Source organism: Anomaloglossus baeobatrachus, chromosome 6 (genome assembly GCF_048569485.1).
Source record: "Anomaloglossus baeobatrachus isolate aAnoBae1 chromosome 6, aAnoBae1.hap1, whole genome shotgun sequence".
NCBI classification, from domain to species: domain Eukaryota; kingdom Metazoa; phylum Chordata; class Amphibia; order Anura; family Aromobatidae; genus Anomaloglossus; species Anomaloglossus baeobatrachus.
In genome coordinates, this window is record NC_134358.1 from 366,617,824 (window position 1) to 366,636,835 (window position 19,012).

Below are 19,012 nucleotides of genomic sequence, written 5' to 3' on the forward strand. Positions count from 1 at the left end.
TCACCAATTTTTTAGAAAGAAAAACAAATCCAGGTCTCCTGTAATCCAAGGGGTTCCCATGACGATCCACACTGTCCCAGTCAATGAAGAGCAGGATGTTCTCCATTGGCTGGGAGAGCAATGCAGTGACCTGAGCTGACATCATGAGGTCACTGCAGGGGATGACAAGTGCTGCTGTCAGCGAGGTACATTACCTGCGGTGACGATCTCCTGCACTGCTGACAGCACCTGTCACTGACTTGAATGACCTTCACAGCCAAGTATCGCGAGCGGCCTGTGACGTCACCACTAGTCACAGTCTTGGGTCGGAAGCGAGAGAAGGTGATGTGACAAGCGGCGGCCATGGAGGACAGTGACAGCGCTGAGGTTGGGAGGGCGGGACTTCATCACCGCAGGTAAGCCGAGTGGGGCCATGTGTGCAGAGTGCCAGGTGGGCGGAGCCTAGCGGGGCCATGTGTGCAGAGTGCCAGGTGGGCAGAGCCTAGCGGGGCCATGTGTGCAGGGTGCCAGATGGGCGGAGCCTAGCGTGGCCATGTGTGCAGAGTGCCAGCTGGGCCATGTGTGCGGGCGGCGGAGTGCAAAGTGGGTGGGCTGAGGACGTCAGTGTCGTGGACTGCATGGCTGGGGACAGGTGAGTGTGTGTGCGTGTGTACATGCCGCGTGCAGGAGGGGGGCGGAGCGAGCTGAGCGGGGAAATGTCGGCTTCTTGCACACGTAACTAGGATAAATATCATGTTACTAACCAAAGCTTTGCTTGGATACTCGATGTTTATCTTGGTTACCAGCTTACCGCAGGCTGCCAGCGATGGCTCTCTGCACACTGTAGCTGTAAAAAGCCACGCTTTTGCTGATAAACCATTCTCGAACGTAACTCGAACTGTCGAGCTTTTAGCAAAAATCTCGAGTTCGAGTTCTAACTAGAACACCCCCCAAAATTACTCGAACCGCAAACTGGAGAACCGCGAACCGCGCTCAACTCTGTTGACTCATGTTCAGTCTGTGATCTATTAGTATACCTAAGTCTTTTTCACACATGCTTTTGGATAGCTCTATTCCTCCCATGCTGTATATGCTCTTTTCATTATTCTTGCCTAGATGTAGGACTTTGCATTTCTACCTGTTAAAAACCATTTTATTAGTTACTGCCCACTGTTCCAGCTTGTTTAGATCTTGTTGAATCCGCTCTCTCTCTTCTCTAGTATTAGGTATTCCTCCTAACTTTGTGTCATCAGCAAATTTAATCAGTTTACCCTTAATACCTTCATCTAAATCATTGATAAAAATGTTGAACAACACGGGGCTCAGAACAGAGCCCTGTGGTACCCCACTTGAAACAGTCTTCCAACTGGATGTGCAGCCATTTATGACCTCTCTTTGACTCCGATCACTAAGCCAGTTACAAATCTTTCTAACAGTTGCCTTGTTCATTCCACACTTGGTCATTTTTTCAATAAGGATTGTATGAGATACTTTGTCAAATGCTTTGCTGAAGTCAAGATATACTATATCTACTGCATTTCCCTGATCCACCCAGTCAGTGATTTTGTCATAGAAGGAAATTAAGTTAGTCTGACATGACTTATTAGTTACAAACCCATGCTGGCTCTGGTTAATCACATCATTCTCATACTTGCATAAATGTTGTTTAATAATTTGTTCAAAGATCTTTCCTGGTATGGAAGTCAGGCTCACAGGCCTATAGTTCCCTGGGTCCACCTTCTTCCCCTTTTTGAAGATAGGGACAACATTTGCTCTTCTCCTGTCTTCTGGAACTTCTCCTGTTCTCCAAGAATTTTTAAAAATTATGAAGAGTGGTTCTAATATTTCCTCTGCTAATTCCTTCAGTATTCTGGGGTGTAATTCATCTGGACCTGGGGACTTAAATTCATTATTGTTAGCTTAGTATTCCCTCACTATCTTTTTGTTTATTGATGGCCTGTATTCTTCTGATCCTACAATAGAACGGTGAAGCTCAGTTGATTTTACTTTTTCAGAGAAAAAGTCTTTACTTGACGCTTTATATTTTCAGCCTTTTTTTATTTTATTTTATTTTGAAAAAGTAAAACATGAAATCAAAAACATTTTAAATCACATAAGAAAATGTCAACTTATCTTATTGATATTAGAATTTTACTTTATGCTTGTGTGTAACATGTGATATCACTTTGGTGCGCATAGTGTGCTGCTTTATACTTGTCCTTGTAAATGATACTATCAAAGCAACTCGCACCTGTTCACACTTGCTTTATTCTGTTTAAAGGGGCTAGTCAGTTTTTTTTGGATTTTTTTTTTAGGTGGGGGGCTCTTGTGGTATTCTATTGGAGGTGGTGACTGTTTCCAAATTTGACTGAGCACTCCTTCCATCAACCTAAGGCCGGTTTCAAACGTCCGTGTTTCAGGTACGTGTGACATCCGTTTTTAACACTGATGCCACACGTACCCATGTTATTCTATACTGTTACTCACACACATGTATGCATGTGTGTATATATAAAATGTTATATTTTTTTTTTCTTTTTTCCCCAGACATGCCATAGGGACTAACTTTATTGTACTTGTTGCACAACAGTGACCTCTAGTGGTTAATTTAGAGAAATTTAAATCTCTAGCATTTTTTATTAGTGATCTTGAGTAGATATTCCCTATTCTTATTTCCTTTGTACTCATTAATGTTTTTTTCTTGTATAAACACGTGTTTATTATATGGATGGTATGATGGATGGTATGATGAAAAGGAAACGTTCTCTGCTTATCCCCTAAACTTGTCTAATCTATTTTTTTGTTCAATTTGAATTACCGTACCTTTTAATAAAATAATTTTTTAAAAATATTTTTTTTGGCACATTTGTAGGCTTTTAGCCTGAGAGAGGTATGTTTGACATTAGGTTAGGGTTTGTACAGCAGACTTGTACAGCAGACTTGTACAGCAGACATGTGCGGCTATCAGGCTCAGGTGAATCCGCGATCCATCTACTCCTGTTAACCCCTTAGATCGTGCTGTCAAGATGTAACAGTGCGATTTAAATCACCACAGCAGGTAATGTGAATTTACCCGCCGCCATCGGAGGCCCCATTACATGATTACGAGGAGTTGATGGTTGGCATAGTAGCAGAGGATCATGTGATGACTCCTGTCGCTATCATGACTCACTTCCTGTAATATCTGGCAGAGCACTGGCTGTAACAGCAGACAAGCATTTCTGCTGATCTGAGCTGTGGAGCTCTGATCAGCAGAAATGAACAAGCAATCAGACAGCTGTTCCTTAGTCCCCTAGGGAGACTAGTGAAATAAATAAAAAAAAAAAAAAGTAAAGAAAAAAAAAATTAATTAAAATAAATCTCAAAGTTCAAATTACCCTCATTTGCCCTATTGAAAATTATTAAAGGGTTAAAAAAAATAAAAAATATACACACATTTGGTATCGCTGCCTTCAGAAATGCCCGATCTATCAAAATAGAAAATCAGTCAATCTGATCGATAAATGATGCAGCCAAAAAAATTTCAAATGCCAAAATTATGTTTTTAAATTATTGCAAATTTTGTGCGAAATGCAATAACAAGCGATCAAAATGTAGCATCTGCACAATAATGGTACTGTGCAAAAAAAATTGTGCCACTTTTTTTGGACAAATTTCTGAATATTTTTTAACCCCTTAGATAAAAGTAAACCTATACATATTTGGTACCTATGAACTCACACAGACATATCAGTTTTACCATATAGTGAACACGGAAAATAAAATATCCTAAAAACAATCGTGCAATTTCACTTTTTTCTGCAATTTTTCTTTTTTCCAGTACACTATATGCTAAAACACATGGTTTCATTTACAACTGCAACACATCCCGCAAAAACAAGCCATCCATATGAAAAGATTGACAGAAAAATAAAAAAGTTACGGCTCTCAGAAGGGGAGCAAAAAACAAAAATGAAAAAAATGGAAAATCGCCCGAGGGTGAAGGCTGAACTTTAATTTTGCTCTCAGGAAATGTTAATACACCATTTGCACTCAGACAGAAGTTTAAAACAAAGTAAAATGAAAATTTCAATTTTTTTTCCTACAATATTAATTTGGCCTAAATTTGTCATTTTCCTAAGGGGTATTAGACAAAGAAACCCCACTACTTGTTGTCAAACTTCTCACAGACATGATGTTATCACATATGTTGTTCCAACTGTTTGTACACACAGCAGGGCTCAGATGGGAACATGCAAACCTGCAAAAGAAACAAAAAAAAAAACACAAGTGACCCAAACTAGATCCCACACAAATTTGGCTATGGCTATGGTGGCCATTTGGAAACTACAGGCACTTCACAGAACTTTAGGTCGGTATAACAATTCCCCCACAGTAAAGTGTTTTAGCCCAAATTTCTCATTTTCACAAGGGATAATAGAAGATGAGCTCTACAATTTATTATGCAATTTTTCCCGAATCCGCCTAGACCCAGTAAGTGATAGAATATCAATGTATGAGCTCACAGTACAGTGAGATCAAATAGAACATTTACAATCTATTTTAGTCAAACCATATTTGCAAAGCTCCTGAAATGGTAAAACTACAAAAACACCCACTAAAAGTGACCCCCCAATTTTGAAAATTCCTCTTTTTATGGAGAAAAAGTTTTTTTTTCTCCATAAGTCAAAATTTCAGATGTGCCAGCATAGTGCCCTGTATATTGTGCTCAACTTGTGCTGTTGGAGAAGTGTAGCCCTGAAATTAAGTGGGTTCTTCCTGCTATTGTAGTGCCAAACCTATGCACCAACTTCTGGGCTGAGAAGGGAGGGGGCCATTTGCATTTTAGACTTCAGATTTTACTGGATTACCTTTAGGGGTGGGAGCCGTTTCCTTTTCCTAAGCTGTATTGCTTCCAGTAACGTGGGAAGTCCCCTATTTTATCATTCACAGAGGACTGCTTGAAAACTTTATTGGTAGAATTTTGAGGTGCATAACCTTTTTGACCACTTTACTGCTAGTTTTACATGTATGTGGTGTGCTACACAGAGAAGGTGTCTGTTCAGGAGAAAGTCCCAACATAAGCATTCAGTGTGATGAGGCTCTGTCTGGCCTCTGTTCAAGCGGCATTCTGTCATTAGACATGCAAAGAACTGATGTCATAAACACAGGTGTGAACTCAAAAAGCTGCTAAAACAATGGTCACCACTGAAACAAAGGCCACTCTGGGCCAAAAGTGACTCCATCTGCCATATACAGAAAAGTGCTGATGTGAGTGGTGGGAGTGTCGTTCTGAATCGCTAGCTTTGGGGACTTGGACAGAACCATAGGAAGTGCTCACTGTATAAAGCACAGGATAAATGTGAAGCGAGGTGATGTTTTGGAGGCAAAATGACCAAATCAACAAGTTCTAGAATGTTTGTGTATTTTTTTAACTCATTCGCTATGGGTCATTAGTAATAAAGCACCTTTATTCTTCAGGTCAGTGAGATTACAGCAATACAATATCTGTATACGCTTTCTATGTGTTGCTACTTTTGTGACCTAAAGAATTTGTATCAAAAATTATCACCATATTCTGAGAGCTAGAACTATTTTTTTGTTTGGCTGGTTGAGCATTATAAATGCTGTGGCTTTTTTTTGTGTATGTGACTTTGTGATCATTTTATGCAATTTCCTGCAGGTGGGTATGACAAAAAAGGCAACATTTTTGGCATGTTTTCCTCTGTGTTGTGGACTTGGTGATACCAAAATATTTTTTTTTGGTTACACAAAACTGCACTTTCAGTTGCCACACAATTTCTAGGCATTTTTGTTCCTTTTTTTTTTTTTGTTACATTTTTTAAAGATTTTATAGTTTTGGGTTTTTTTTAGCATTTTTATTTACTCCCACTAAGGGACTTAAATATATTTTTTACTTTCATCCCTGGTCTCATGCGCTGCAATATTCATGTACCGGTCGATTTGACACTGACCCAGACTGTAAGAGTGTCGGCTGTAACTGCTTCCCCCCGCACTGAATGACAACTGCATCTAATGCTGAGCTGCTATCCGTAACTGCAGTGAGCGGTTACGGCCGCCGCTCTATATACACAGAGCGGTGACTGAACCTGTGCCGCCTCCATGACTGAAACCAGAACACTGCCAGGAGGATTGAAGTTAATTTCCTCTCAGCAGTGGGGTTTAATGTGCAGGTTCAGCATGCTATTAACCTGCAGATTAGTCTCACATCTGCAGGTAATAACCTTTTTCCACTTGACTCATTCCATTTAAAGCTAAAATTGACTTGGTCCTTAAGGAGTTAAAATAACATTTGCAGATTGTGTATTTAGCATAGTCTACCCTGCACAGGCACATAGGTGTATCAGTGTGTGTGTGTGTTTGTGTGTATAGCATTTTTTCTTGGAAGAGGAGAAAAGAATAAAAATACAAAAATGGCTTAAAGTCCTTATTTACTTTTTTTAGATTTTTTTTCTTTTCCTTCTTATTTGACATAAATTGAAACTGTTACTTAGTGAAGTACATAAACAAATCCAGAAATACATAACACTTCTCCACAAGCGTGGATAACATGGAAACTAGAAGTCCTGATAATTGATGTCCATTAATTGCACACTGTCCCAGTATTCTTTTAATGCATATTATACTCCAAAATGATCATTTGATAGATACTGATATACATCTAAAATGTCCAGATTTCAAACAGTGGCAAAATAGCTCAAATAGTGCTTTAACCATTTTAAACCAATTGGGTAGATTAAACTTTGCGAAGGATGTATGAATCAAGCTGCATATAAGGTTATCCCGGAAAAACAGTTGCTTCCTTCTGCTCAGGCAATGTTCCCCAACTCTGAGCACTGTTTATTTCCAGCAGGACAATACGCCATGCCACACAGCTAGGTCAATCAATATGTGGATGAAGAACCACCACATCAAAACCCTATCATGGCCAGCCCAATCTCCAGACCTGAACCCCATTGAAAACCTCTAGAATGTAATCAAGAGGTAGATGGATAGTCACAAGCCATCAAACAAAGAAGAACTGCTTACATTTTTCCACCAGCAGTGGCATAAGGTCACAGAAAAGCAGTGTAAAAGATTGGTGGAAAGCAGCCAAGACGCATGAAAGCTGAGATTAAAAATCATTGTTATTCCACAAAATATTGATTTCTGAACTCCTCCTGAGGGTAAAACATTAGTATTGTTTCTAAATGATCATGAACTTGATTTCTTTGCATTATTTGAGGTGTGAAAGCAATGCATTTTTTTATTATTTTGACCATTTCCCATTTTCAGAAAATAAATACAAAATTTGTTGCTTGGAAATTTGGAGACATGTAAGTAGTTTATAGAATAAAAAAACAATTTACATTTTACTCAGAAATATACCTATAAAGAGAAAAATCAGTAAAACTGGCAATTTTGCAGCGGTCTCCTAATTTTTGCCAGTGCTGTATGTGAGATATATATGAGTTGACCATCAGGGTTTTCGATAGGGGGGTACTTTGGCGCCGGGACTACGGATACTTTACTCTCGATGGGGTTATCACAGGTGGTCAGTCCCGGTTTCGTGCCCTGGGCGCTCACTCTGTGGATGTGGAATGGGGTACAGATGGGGTACAGAGATGATTTTGGGGATATAGGTGATGCCACCTGTGGTGTCTGGTAAGCGGGATATACCTGCGCTGCCCGTGGCCGACCTCTGAGGCGATGATGACGGCAGCTTAAGATCTCTCAGCTCCCCACAGGTGGAGCTATTTTACCTCGGGGCGGAGGGTCGCTGACCAGGAGGGAAGCGACCGAGCGATGATGGCTGCCTTCTTCTCTGATGTCGCAGGGTCCTGTCGAATGGTGGAGAGACGACACACTGAATTCACATCAGTTCAAACAAGTCCTTTTTACTAGCATCTGGTTTGTTTTGCACAGTTCACAGCAGCAACAGTTAGGTTACCAGAAGGCCAATGGTCACAAGTTTCAGAGGAGATTTAATGACCGAGTCTCTCTCTGAGGTAATCTTTCCTTGTCTCTTTCTCGGTCCCTGCTCTGAGGGCTCTGTGACTCCCTCTTTAACCCACTCGTTAGTCTAGTCACTGGTTTTCCCAGGAGTCTGATGCTGCACGATTTCTTCATCTATCCCGCAACAGCGTCGTGAACTCGGCTTGGGGTTAGTAGTCAGACTCTTGATGGGTGCCGGGACTTCTCTTATTTAGGATCTCAAGTTAACGGTCAATGGTTTGGGGATAAACCTGACAAACCTCCTCTGTTCCGTTATACCGGTGTCGACCTGAACTCTTCAGCCGGCTCTCGCCAGACCTAAAGCGTCCCCTTTCAGTCTGGGTTACCCCTTTTCCTGTGTCTTTCTTTTATTTTGGGGTACCCTTGCTCAGGACGTCGGGTCTATGTTATTTCTAGCCCTTCTTTCAGTCATCAATTTACTCTCGTCTCTTCTTGTCACTCTTTACTGACTAACTGTTAACTGACTTGCTGTCACCCAGTCATCCTGTCAATCACGTCATGTCTCACGCTCAGCTAGCCTCCACCCCCCATGGACCTATTATATAAACAGTCCCAGGAATATGAAGGTAGGGGCTGCTGAGTCAATGTTACTCAATCTAATATAAGACTCTGCATTTCCTCTCTCTTTCACCTGTGACCAAAAGGCACTGCACCTTGATGTTAAGGTGCTGTATTCCCCTGTAGCGCCTAACCACAGGGGCACCACATACCCCCTTAGTTAATCACACTCGTCCCCGAGTGTGACAACAAGGTATAGGTTAAGCTAAACATTTTCTTATAATTAAACTTAAGATGTTGGTAACATTTACTCTATTTTTATTTTATTTTTTTTTTAACAGAGTCTTAAAAATACAAACTACAAAAATTGAATAAGATAGGTCACCAGCTCATACAGCATTAGTCCATTGGCTGTAAGCTGTTAAAGAAACTTTTGCCACACCCAGTCTTGTGGCTCGGTCTTCACTTAAAGTGCATCAACAAACAAAAAAAATATCAACAGTTACGAGTCCTTTAGTTTAAGAGTTCTAAGTGTGGTGAGGTTCCCTATCAGTCATAATCACTGTAGGCCTCTTGGCCCTGGAGTCACCTTCCTGGCCCCTATACAGCATTATGCAAACTTCCTTTACCCCTTTTATATATTAATATTATCTACCTATTCAACTACTTACATATTCCACTTTCTACATTTTATTCTCTGTATCTAAAGCGGTGGACAGCCAAAGTTAATACGTGTTGACCTGCGTAAAATTGGTATACTTGAGGGTCTACTTACTCTCCTAGTGGAAATGGCAGGTACACCGACTGCAGAAATCTCTGATTCCATTACAATGGGTGGTTCTTCTGTTTTGGGCGTTTCACTGGGTTGTGGAAAAGTCACCATCGGTATCAAGTATATGCCATCTACTTACGGCCAATCTGCAGGAAGTTCTAAAATTGTCTTGACTATTCTTTCTTTCTCTTCTTTTCTCTGAATAGGAATTCTCTCTACTGGTGGCAGCTGTTGAGGGTATTTCTTTAAATGATCCCTGGACACCATTGCTGTTATTTCACCTTTTGTCTTTGCTAATCAAACAGGTTTTCTGGTTGTTGAAGTTTGATGGTTGTACAGTCTAGGGTTCTGCCTCCCATTGATCATCTAACTTATGCAGTCGTCTTTTTCTCTTTAAGACTAATTCACCTGGTAGTAAGGGTGTTCCTTGAGCACTCTTGTTAAAGTTTGATTCTTGTTTTTCCTTTGATTTTTCCAGGCTTCTCTCGACACATTCCTGTATTTTCTGATACTGCTCCTTTCTTTTTACTTCCCAATCTGCATCTGAGGTATTTTCTTCAGGAACTATTATGTCCATCCCCAAATCCACCGGCAATTTTCCTGGTCTTCCTCTCATAAGGTATGCAGGAGTGCAATTTGTTGAGCTTACTGAAATGTTGTTGTACATGTCAACTAGATCTGGTAACTTCTCTGGCCATCTGTTCCGCTCCTCCAAGGGCAGAGTTTTTAGCAGCTCTATCACAATGTGATTCATTTTCTTACACATTCCATTAATCTGAGGATGATAAGGCGTAGTACGAATTTTCTTGCATCCGTATAATTTACAGAATTCTTGAAATAGTTCAGACTCAAAAGTCGGGCTTTGATCTTTTAATACATACAATGATACATATCTAACACCATTTGGGTGTCTCTTTTTGGAACCACAATTTGCCAAACCATCTCATGTGTACTAGGATTAATATATCTTCTGCGCAGTTTCTTGATGGATAAATAACCTGCTTCTTTCTTTCCACAATTGCTTGGCCTCTAGTGGGGAATCTTTGTCAAGTTTGCTGCTTGGTTCGGTTACTAGCTTTTTCACTAGACTCACTGCCGGATCACTATCTTGGGTTTCTTTCCAATTATAGTGAGGCAACTGGTTCATTGCTATATTCTGCTGGTTTTGATAGATAACGGCCTCTGTCACTTCCCATTTTCTGTTCTTATGGAAAGATGGGAGTTCTACTTCCTCCAAGTCATCCTCCTCTACTTCTGATCCTGGTAGATATGTCTGAGGATTCCTAGACAGGGCATCAGCATTGGCATTTTTACAGCCTGTCCGGTTCTTGATGATAAAATCAAAATTTGACAATCTAGCCATCCAGCGTTGCTCCATTGCACCGAGTTTTGCAGTGTCCAGATGCATCAATGGATTGTTATCCGTATAAGCGATGAATTTTGAAGCAGCCAGATGATGTTTAAACCTTTCCGTTATGGCCCAGACCAAGGCCAAAAACTCCAACTTAAAAGAACTATAATTTTCAGGGTTTCTTTCGGTGGGTCGAAGTTTCCTGCTGGCATAAGAAATTACCCTTTCTTTTCCATCTTGTACCTGAGATAATACTGCTCCTAGGCCCTACATTACTTGCGTCAGTATACAGGACAAATGGTAGGTTATAATCAGGATATGCCAATATTTCCTCACCAGTCAGAGCTGTCTTCATCTGTTGGAAGGAATCTTCTTGCTCTTTACTCCATATCAATGATGGTTCTGACCTTCTTCGTTTAGTTTGGCCTAACAGTAGGTCTTGTAAAGGTGCTGCCATTTTCGTATAGCCCCTTATAAATCTCCGGTAATATCCTACCAAACCCAGGAACTGGCGTACTTCTCTGATGGTGGTTGGTCTCTGCCAATCTTGGATAGCTATTATCTTCTCCGGATCTGGTGCTATTCCATCTGCGCTAAGTACATGTCCAAGATATTGGACTTTTGGTTTCAGCAGGTGACATTTTAATGGTTTAAGCTTCATTCCATATTTTGCTAGAGATGCAAATACCTCAGCCAAGTGTTCCAGGTGATCTTCATAGGTCTTGGAGTATACGATTACATCGTCTAGGTACAAGAGTACGGTCTTAAAGTTCTTGTTTCCCAGGTAACATTCCATGAGCCTTTGAAATGTTCCTGGTACATTACATAATCCCAACGGCATCCTATTAAATTCACATAGGCCCATTGGTGTTGTAAATGCCGTATTCTCTCGGTCTTCCTCTGCCACGGAGACCTGCCAATATCCACTAGTGAGATCTAATGTAGAAAAATAATTAGCAGTCCTCAATGCAGCAAGAGACTCTATACGGGGTAACGGGTAAGCATCTTTGTAAGTGATCTTATTTATTTCCCTGTAATCCACACACATCCTCATAGTGCCATCTTTTTTTCTAACTAGGACTAAGGGGGCTGCCCAGGGGCTACAACTATCTCTTATAACCCCTGCCTCTCTCGTCCCGCAACATCTCTTTTGCACACTGGTAGTGTTTTGGTGGCACGGGTCTATGTCTCAGTCTAATTGGGGGATGATTCCCTGTGGATATGTGATGACTTACCCCTTCGACCTTCTCAAAGTCTAACGAATGCTTACTAAACACCTGTTTGAATTCTCGTGCTACCCGATAGATTCCATGTTTTTGATAGGAAACGGTGGTATCGGTCCCTACATGCAACTGCTGACACCATATCTCCAGCTGTCCTTTCGAGTTGTTGTCCTCTGCTTGATTTGACGGGGCAAAAGGTTTTATCGCCTGTATATGGCTGTCACAGACAGTGTACAGCTTTGCTACTGTAGCGTACCTGGGTAATTTTACTTCCTTTTCCCCGCAGTTTATGATACGAATTGGTATCTTCCTTTGCGTACATCCACCACCCCTCTGGCTGTCAGCAGCGTAGGTCTGTGCTCTGAGTATACCGGTTCTACAACTGCCTGGTATTCCTTTCCTCTAAGACCCATAGCTGCTCGACACCAGATCATCATTTCACTTTTAGGTGGTAATATAATAGGAAATTGGTCTGTAACCCGTACACTGCCAATTTCCCCTCCAGACAGATTTACCTGTTGTCTGTGTGTCAGGACTCGAATCTCACGATGTAGCACTCTCCTCTGTCCATAATCAGCAGCCACAGCAATCTGTCGGAGCAAAAACAATACTTCCCCAAGACAGTTTTCAATTACATATTTTCCAAGTACCATGGAGGGGCATTTGTTGTTAGGGTCATCTTCTACCACACATAATCCTTGGTCTTTTAACTCTACTCTCCCTAGTTTTAATATGAGTTCCCTAAACCCAACCTGGTTTAGTGGTAGTCCATTGGCTGCTAGTATAACCAAAGAAAACCTAAATGAGACCCGATATATGAGGGCTCGTACTCAAACACTGAGAGAAAACCTATATAGTGAAACGAGTAAATAGAGCCAGAAAGAATATTTCATATATAAAATTAGAAATCTTTATTGGAAAAATATTAAAAACAAAATTTTTAAACGCGTCTGGCGTGGGCTGAGCGTGGTGACGTCAGACGCCACGCCTGGCGGTCACGGGGGCGAGGCAGGACGCAGGAGCACTATTGATCATCGCGGTTACCAGTGAGTATAAAAACTCTGGGTATACTGTTTATCTGCATCCCCTGGAAGAAGCTAGACGGGAAACGCGCGCGTAGGGGTATTCCTTCTGGTTCCTTGGCTGTCATATTTGAGCACACGCTACACCTTAGGTAATCTCCTGCTGCCCTTTGGATTTTTCCATACTTCTCTTTGCTGTTGTTTCACTTTGGGTTTGCTTACTTTAAGCAACTCTTACAGCTGTTCCACCAATTTTTATTACTTGCCATTATGGCGAATATATTGATATGTAAACTAGGTATGGCAGCAAGTATTATACCAATGGGGTTTTCATATTGAATCTCTTCAGGTCTTCAGGTCTTATTCTAGCACATGCAATTTTTGCAGTGTTTTTCATTATTGCTCTTTTTTGGGCTTTCTTCACTTGATCTTTTTCCTCTTATTTTAATTTCACTGTTGGTCTGCTGGCCCTATTATATGCCATTATGGCAGGGATAGGGGCTGCTGAGTCAATGTTACTCAATCTAATATAAGACTCTTCATTTCCTCTCACCTGTGACCAAAGGGTACTGCACTTTGATGTTAAGGTGCTGTATTCCCCTGTAGCGCCTAACCACAGGGGCGCCATTATATATACATATATTACAGACCAAAGTTTGGACACACCTTCTCATTCAAGGCGTTTTCTTTATTTTCATGACTGAAAATTGTAGATTCACATTGAAGGCATCAAAACTATGAATTTACACATGTGTAATGAAATACTTATCAAAAAAATGTGAAACAACTGAAAATATGTCTTATATTCGAGGTTCTTCAAGGTAACCACCTTTTGCTTTGATTACTGCTTTGCACACTTTTGGCATTCTCTTGATGAGCATCAAGAGGTAGTCACCAGAAATGGTCTTCCAACAGTCTTGAAAGAGTTCCCAGAGATGCTTAGCACTTGTTGGCCCTTTTTCCTTCACTCGGTCCAGCTCACCCCAAACTATCTTGATTGGGTTCAGGTCTGGTGACTGTGGAGGCCAGGTCATCTGGCGTAGCACCGAATCACTCTCCTTCTTAGTCAAATAGCCCTTACACAGCCTATAGGTGTGTTTGGGGTAATTGTCCTGTTGAAAAATAAATGATGGTCCAACTAAGCGCAAACCGGATGGAATAGCATGCTGCATGCTGTGGTAGCCGTGCTGGTTCAGTATGCCTTCAATTTTGAATAAATCCCCAACAGTGTCACCAGCAAAGCACCCCCACACCATCACACCTCCTTCTCCATGCTTCACGGTGGGAACCAGGCATGTAGAGTCCATCCATTCACCTTTTTTGCGTCGCACAAAGACACTGTTGGATCTAAAGATCTCAAAATTTGGACTCATCAGACCAAAGCACAGACATGGATGTATACACACAATCCCATTAGAGATATTTTTATTTTTAATATGGGGAAGACAGCAACAGCCTCACTCAGGGCGTGATGGCTGTCGCGAACAGACATATCTGCACACAGTGCACTGTGAAGTGTCTGCTAGTAGTGACGCTGCTAGGCCAGCACTGTGCCTTTAATTCTGTGTCCCGCAGGCAGCATCACTTGCTAGCAGACAAATCTGCACAGTGCACACTGAGACTGCTGGATGTACATCACAGAAGATGCTGGGGGCTACAGTATATACATCAAAGAAGGGTCTGGGGCCAAATGCATCATAGGGGAGGCCAGGGGCATAGACAGGGGGATAATGATCGCGGTTGCAAAGGTCGCCATCGCGAATGGGCCTGGCAGGGTTAGGGGCCCAGCGCTCGCCCTGCAGAGAAGCAGCCGGCTCCTCTCTGTTAGAGTATTTGCGCTGTTCTGTGGCAGACAGAGGAGGGCATACACATTACTGGGGCCGCTGAGGGGCGTACACATTATTTGAGCCACTGAGGGGCGTATACGTTAGTTGTGCCGCTGAGGGGCGCACACGTTAGTAGTGCCGCTGAGGGGCGCACACGTTAGTTGTGCCGCTGAGGGGCGCACACGTTAGTTGTGCCGCTGAGGGGCGCACACGTTAGTTGTGCCGCTGAGGGGCGCACACGTTAGTTGTGCCGCTGAGGGGCGCACACGTTAGTTGTGCCGCTGAGGGGCGCACACGTTAGTTGTGCCGCTGAGGGGCGCACACGTTAGTTGTGCCGCTGAGGGGCGCACACGTTAGTTGTGCCGCTGAGGGGCGCACACGTTAGTTGTGCCGCTGAGGGGCGCACACGTTAGTTGTGCCGCTGAGGGGCGCACACGTTAGTTGTGCCGCTGAGGGGCGCACACGTTAGTTGTGCCAACTGTGCAGCGGCGGCTCCATCTACATAGCCGCAACCCGCAAGTAGCGTCACGTTATAAAATTTCATTTAGTCTCCCCTGTAAATGTATCCCTTTTAAAAAAAAGCGTCCCCAGGAATACGGAACCGCCACCAAGTGACATCTCCCCAGCAATACACCTCCCAGGACCAAGTACCCCATAGCTCTGGGAAACACACATACACGTTACTGGGGCCAGTGGGGGTGGGGGGCATACACATACTTAGGGATGCTGGGACCCTAAGGGCCATACACATTACTGGGGCTGCTGAGGGGCATACACATTAATGGGGCCAGTGGGGGGCATAAATATTAGTGGGGGAGTCTGGTGGGCATACACATACTGGGGGATGCTGGAGGCACATGCAGGCAGACGGCAGCACTGAAAGACGTTGGGGGCCAGCAGCAGCTCCTCTTCATCTGTGGGACAGGAGTGCATTGCACGCTTGCTACGCCCACAGATAAACCTCGGCCTGCAATGCATGTGCACGTAGAGTTCAGTACGGAGTGCTCTGAGTGCATACTTAGCAGGTTTAAAGGGCAAGTAGTGTGCTTTATCAATATGATCATTTTTGAGTAATATGCATGAAAAATATTCTAGACAGTGTGCAATTAATGGACATGTCATTTATCAGAACTTGTAGTTTCCGTGCTTCTGGTGAAGTGTTATGTATTTCGGAATTTTCCTGTGTATTCCTCTGTAATAGTGTGAATTTATTTCAAATAAAACGTAAAAAAAAATATGTAAGTAAATTAGGACTTTAAGCCGTTTTTGTTTCTTATTGTGTGGTATACAGTGGTATTGTATTTAGCCTATATACGTTCTATGTAATGAACATAATTTTTTCATTTTTTTTTATTTGTGTATTTTCATTTTCTCTTTTTTTGTGGGTATATATGTATAATGATTATTTAAAAAAGTAAATTTGATCTTTATCTGCAGAAGATCAGTGTGGCCCGTTGAGTACAAAACCAGAGTTAACCCGATTTGAGTGACATTTTGCATGACCTCTCTTTAACAGGTTTAAAAATACTGCAAATGTTAAAGTTTGACACCCCCCGCCCCACCAAGAAAGGCTCTATAAAAATAAAGGAGAAAATAGGTGTCTGTATGGTGAATGCAAATTCTCAATTTTTTTCCCCAAAGGGTATTAAAGAATTAAAGTGACGATGTACAAAGGATTGCTCTTAAAGGGGCAGCAACCATATTGACACGAAGTTGTGGCTACCTAATAACTTGCTCTAAAGTCTGTAACTATAGCAATGGCTGTCCACAACCAGTGCACAAATAACTAGGAACTCATTTATAAGAATTGCCTCACAGTAACATCAATGGGTTGCCTATAGCAACTAGAGAGCATCTTTCAGTATTGAAGCTCCTGACAGTTTTTGCTCAAAAAGTCTTAAGGCCTTGTTACACGCAACGACGTATCTAATGATATATCGCCGGGGTCACGGATTCAATGACGCACATCCGGCATCGTTGGCAACATCGTTGCGTGTGACACCAACGAGCGGCTGTTAACGATGGAAAATACTCACCTTATCATTGATCGTTGACACGTCGTTCATTTTCAAATAAATCGTTGATAGTTGAGGACACAGGTTGTTCGTCGTTCCCGAGGCAGCACACATCGCTGTGTGCTACACCTTGGGAACGACGAACCACAGCTTACCTGCGGCCGCCGGCAATGAGGAAGGAAGGAGGTGGGAGAGATGTTACGGCCGCTCATCTCCGCCCCTCCGCTTCTATTGGGCGGCCGCTTAGTGACGCCGCTGTGACGCCGCACAAACCACCCCCTTAGAAAGGAGATGGTTCGCCAGCCACAGTGACGTCGCTAGGCAGGTAAGTACGTGTGACAGCTCCTAACGATGTTGTGCGCCACGGGCAGCGATTTGCCCGTGATGCAGAAGCAACGGGGGCGGGTGCTTTCACCAGCGACATTGCTAGCGATGTCTCTGCGTGTAAAGCCCCCTTTAGAGTTAAAGCCATGGTGTCCAATCAGTCACTCTTAAAGAAGCAGAAACCATATAGTTGCTCTGGTGAGGCAACCTGATAAGTCACTCTAAAGTGTGTAATTATTGCAAAGGCTTCAACAACCAATGCAGAAGTAACTGGGGCCTCATTTATGAGAATTGCCTCACAGTAGGTTCATCCTGGTTGCCTATGGCAACTAGAGTGCAAAAAAAAAAAAAAAAAAAGAAAAAAATGCAATTACAATTTCACACAGAGAACCAAAAATGGACCGGACAAAATTGTTAGCACATTCAAATGTAATATTTGGTTGAATGCACACTCTTTGTAATAAATAACTGCCATCAATCACTTTCTATAACCATCAATAAGCTACTTATCTTTTCATATTTGAAAGCACCTCCTCCCAACAGAAATTTTAAGGATCTCTCCACAGGTATCAATGGGATTTAGATCCGGACTCATTGCGGTCACTTCAGAACTCTCCAGCGCTTTGTTTTCATCCATTTCTGAGTGCTTCTTTAAGTATGATTTGTTCATTGTCCTGCTGGAAGACCCATGACCTAAAACTCAAACCCAGCTTTCTGACACTGGCACTATATTGCTACTCAAAATCCTTTGGTAATCTTCAGATTTCATGATGCTTTGCACATAGTCAAGGCACCCAGTTCCAGAGGCAGCAAGAAAACCCCAAAAGATATTTGAAATTCCACCATATTTGACTGTAGGTACTGTGTTCTTTTCTTTGTAGGCTGCATTTCCATTTTTAGTAAACAGTAGAATTATGTGCTTTACCAAAAGCTCTATCTCATCTGTCCACAAAATGCTTTGCCAGAAGGACTTTGGATTACTCATATACAGTTTGGAAAACTGCAGTCTAGCTTTTTTTAGGCCTATGTCAGCAGTGAGGTCCTCCTAGGTCTCCATTGTCTCCATGGGCCATTTTGGGGACATTTGAGTTACGTCTGAGAGGTTCTGGCACTGGATTATGTTTAGAAAAATCAACAATCTGAGGAAGACCAATGTTTTATTAGCTTTCTACATTGGTGGTAGGTAAGTGTTAAGAGATAAAGATATCACAATCTTCAGCTTCCCTTTTTATTTAATAAAATCATGGGTAGCCTCAGATTGGTGTAGCCTTAATTCACCCTAAAAGAATTGTGTTTCCACCATGGTGAACATTAGGGCCACTTCTGAAATGTTTTTGGTACTGGACTAGATTTACTGTAGAAAATCACCAATCTGGCGTTGACCATTGGTTTTTTTTTGTTAGTTTTTTTTTTAATAAGACAACTACAGATTGGTGATGGATACCCTTTAACCTGACAAAACAAATTTGAATTTTTCAGTAGGTGTGAGTTACACTTTTGTACATTGTGATTTTTGCTATTTCTTGGAGAATATATCTCAATACTGTAGAATAACAACCCCCAATGCCTGTGTTGATTGTATGTATGCTAAAAAAAATGAATTAAGAGCAGTAATGGAGGCTTGTGTGCGGTGTATGAGAGATCATAGAAATTATTCAATCTTTACTTGCAATCTACTCTGGGCTGGTGAGAAATAAAGCTGAGGGGAAAACTGGAGAAAATACACGATGTCATAGATGGCCAGAAATGGTTAATCCTGATGCTTACACACACGATAGTTTATTCTGTAGTCACTTGAAAGTCTGATTAGCCTTTCAAGAAAGCTGCTCTAACCAGTTACAAATCTTCACTAAAGGAGTACATAAATCAATATGGGGCCGAATTCACAAAACCTGATGCATACTGTGCCACTTGTTATGCAAATAGTAAAGATTATCAGATCTGCAGAGGTTTGAATTTGATGTTAATTGAATTTCTCTGATTTCTCTGTGAAATATGAGAATTATT

At 41.9% G+C, this 19,012-nt stretch overlaps 1 protein-coding gene across 1 annotated transcript in view; it reads left to right on the forward strand.

Moving 5' to 3' along the window:
- The window catches only part of LOC142243927 (maternal DNA replication licensing factor mcm6), a 470,818-nt gene that overhangs the window by 451,397 nt on the left and 409 nt on the right, over positions 1 to 19,012 (forward strand). The window lies entirely within an intron of this gene.